Consider the following 3,838-nt stretch of genomic DNA (forward strand, 5'->3'; position numbering starts at 1 on the left):
TCCCCTCGCCTGGGCTGAACTAGCTTCTGGCTCTGGGCTCACCCCGGAGGGTCACCCCCACACACACACCCCACCCCCAGGAAGAACAGCAGCAATTCCCCACAGCGGTGACCAAGTGACTTTTTAATTTATTAGCCAAATAATTTTGTATGATTTTTTTAAAAGGAATTCATTGCACATTCCCACTTGCCCCAGCTGTGGAGGCAGCTAGTCTTAACTGCTCCCTTGCAGACTGTGCCCTTGAGCTGACACTGCATTGCTGCGGTGCTGGGAGTAAAACCACCCTGGCTCCTAGCAAGAGCAGAGGAGGCAGGGACTGAACAGAGCTCCGAGCACCTGCTGTCCTCCAGCCTGGAGCTCCTGGGACAGGCCCTGAGGCAGCTCTAGCCCACCTCTTCCTCCCTGGACAGAGCTACTTGGCTTTTCTGGCTCAGAGTCTTCCCGCAGTCTCCAAGGGAGCCATCAAGGGTTTTTTGCTGCAAGAGGATGCTCCAGCCAACTGCATGTCTGTGCTTGCAGGGTTAACCCTGTCATGCCCTCTCCAGTTCATTGCAAAGCCATTTTGGGTGCTGAGACCTGCTAGCAGAGCCTGCTGGCCAAGCTGTTGCGTGAGGAGGAGCAGGAAGCCTTCCGTTAACATGGGGAGAGCTCAGCCACAGCTCCAGCTGGCAGGAAGGGGGCATCCCTATCCAGGCAGCAGTGTCTCTGCAGCCACTAGCACCTGCCTTTTGGGGTTGTTTTCTTCTTTTCCCTTCTCCAGGCAGGTGGTGCTAGTTCCTAGAGGCCTGATGAAGCCCACACTACAGCCTGTTAGAGCACTCTCACAAACGCATTAGTGAGCAAAGCTGCAAAGCACAGGGGAGCGAAGACAGGGCTGTGTTGTGATCCTGCCTCCCTCTGCAGTGCTGTGGGCTGGGCTAAGCTGTGCAGTTACTCAGCTTCCCGGCGAGGAAAGCCAGATGGAGGGGTTTGTACAGACTGGAACTGCTCCACTTTGGCTGGATATTTGAGCTCCTGGGCACACAGAAGTTAAGCCCAGGGAGCATTAACACTTCTGTTCCCTGAGCCATTGCTGCAGCTTTTCTCCCCTTTTTGAGTATCTAAAGACCAGAAAACTGTGCCAAGGTCACAGTGAGCTGCCAGGGAACAAGGGTGGCCTTCCCTGGGGCTCCTGTAATGAAGAGAAAAGCATTAAGGAACATCTCTGCTTGAGGCTCTGCACCTTCAGCCATCACTCTGGCTGCAGGCAGGAAAATGCCCAGAGATGAGAGCTGGAAAGATGCTCCCCCCACCTGCACCCGGGGCTGCAGGATGTCCATTTTCCTGACTCCTGCAGCAGCAGAGGACACAGCCAGCTGCAGTATTGCAACTGGACCAGGAAAAACTCCAGGAAAGGCCCTTGGGAAGGTCCCAGGTAACATTGTCAGCCAGTTGATGACAGAAGGAACTTGACTTACAGCTGGGGCAGGTGAACGCAGTACAAGGGCTTGGCCTGAGCCTTGGAGGTTGGCAGCTCTGGGCTTTGTTCCACCCGGCTAGCAGGAAGGCTGCTCTGCAGCTAACCAGCACGTGGTGAGCGAGGTGGGGGAGAGGAGCCTGCGCTGTGATCAGGGCTCGAAGGGAAGTTTTGGGTCTCTTCCTCTTTGGCTGGGAATTAACGCTGAACCAAGAGCCCATATTGCAAGCTTTAGTGGCCTGGCTGCCCCTATTTACCTCATGCTGCTGGGTACCAGGAGAGTGGCAGATGTCACCAATGCTTTTAACCTCAAAGCCAAGATTTTTCCTTTCCCTCCCCAGATACTCCCTTTCCCTTCAATCATTCCAGGTGCTTGCTCCAGAAATTACCAAAATAAGCAGAGAGGCAGCTGTCCTGCATAATAAGCTGAGGGCACAACAGGGTGGAAGCAGGAAATAGGGTGGGTTTGAAGACAGATGGTGACTCGTGGAAGCAGCAATGAGGGATTAAAAGCCGGAGCATACAAGAGCTTTTGCTTTAGGGAATTAGTGTCCTCAGATGACTTAAAAGTGCATTTTAATCCTCACAAGCTTACTCTGCTTTACCTCAGTGCAGGGGCATGTTCCTGACATGCTGACGGGGTACGTAGCAGCTTTACTTACTGTGAAAAAAGAGACTCCTCTGTCTGGTCACTCGAGAGAGGACGGACGCGCCTCAGGCTCAGCAGCAGGATAACCAGAGCTGTGCTGCAGCCCCCGTCTTCTGTAGCGTGGGCTGAGCAGAGCAGACGTGGGCTCCCCCACCACAGGTATCGCAGCTCTCCGGCTTCGGCATTGCTGTGCCAGCAGCGGGTGCTTCTGCAGCTCCTGGCAGCTAGTTTCAGAGGCAGAACGTCCACGTCCAAACTCAACTCCTCAAGGTTCAGCATGAGCGAATTCTTCAATATGCAAAGTCAACCCATATATAAACAAAACTCCAGGAATTCTGCCAACATTCAGTCATTTCTAGCAAATGAAATTCTAGTGCTACAGCAAGGCTCACCTCTTCTGCCAGCCACCTTCAGTAGCTGACAGTTCTCAACTGTGTGCCTTCCCGGACTATTGCTAGCATCCTCCCTTACACGCCTTTCAGAAGGTAGAGCTGGCACCCACCATCTTCACTGTACATAAAATGGGCATTTTATTTAGACGTTAAGGGGAACAGTTGGGTGAGCAAGAGAGAATCCCAACACTTATTTAAGAGGCAACAATGACATTTCTTAACTGAATGTAAGACAAATGCTGTGAAGAGTTACACGGGCCAGTGGCAGGCCCAGTAACTTAGATCAACTTCTAGAAGAGCTCCAGGACACTGGGTTAGGTTTCAGGAGTTAGGGAAGATGGTACTTCTAGGCACTTTGAGATCTGCATCATCTGCTGGTGATTTATAGACAATTGTTCATTTTTCGTACTCTGGTCACTATGCTGTTTGTATTTCAGTGGCCTGTTCCAGTGAGCGCCGTTTACAGGCTACCTGAAAGCGTACTGAAGCCATTTATCTGTTGTACAGTGAACATTTCCAATAAAGACTTGTTTTAATCTTTGTGGCAGTCAGAGCTGTTCTAAGAAACCACAGCCTTGGCTGGGGAGGGGTGGCCGCAGCGAGTCAGGGCCCAGCGCAGCCCCAGGGTGACCGGGTGTCTCGCCTGACTGCCAGCAGCTCCGCGCTAGAGGAGGTGTCGCAGCGGCGGTCACCGATGCAGGAGCAGCAGCGGATGCACTGAAGAGCCGGTGCCTTCAGTCCCGTGAGAAGGAGCGGTGGGGTGGTTGGAGGTAAGGCACCCATTCAGAGCTGCGGATGGCTCCACAATGGGATTTTTAGAGGCTTTTTGCTAGCGGAGCCGAGCGCTTGGCAGTAGCTTGAGTGACAAACGTATTTAGGAAGATGAGCTGGGTCAGACTGGTGCTGCAACATGTTCCCAGCACCTAAAAACCTATCTAGAGCCTTCCCACGTTCCACGAGCTGTACAAGCGTTCAGTGAAGCAGGGCCTTCATCGCATTTTAAGAATCCTACAGCGAATTAGCTTAGAAGGCATTATGGCCATCACTCCCAACGTTTAAACACAGCGCCTGGCTGATTTCAGTTACACTGGTGAAATTACTGGCTAAAAGGGTAAATAGGAAATGTCACAAGGGTGGGTTTGTAACGTCACTAGCCTGCTAAACCCTGAGAGCTTAACTGTCCTCAGCTTTGCCAGAGCGAAATGCGCTGCCCAGGTCAGGACGCGGGGGAGAGAAGCCGGGGCCTGTCCCTGCCTGCGCCGGCTGATAAAGCTGCGGTCCAGAACATCTCGTTTCCTCAGCCGAGGCCGAGCGCCGTCCCCCGCTGACGCCTGTCCTGCT

This window comes from Phaethon lepturus, unplaced genomic scaffold, assembly GCF_000687285.1.
Source record: "Phaethon lepturus isolate BGI_N335 unplaced genomic scaffold, ASM68728v1 scaffold11555, whole genome shotgun sequence".
Taxonomy (NCBI): Eukaryota; Metazoa; Chordata; class Aves; order Phaethontiformes; family Phaethontidae; genus Phaethon; species Phaethon lepturus.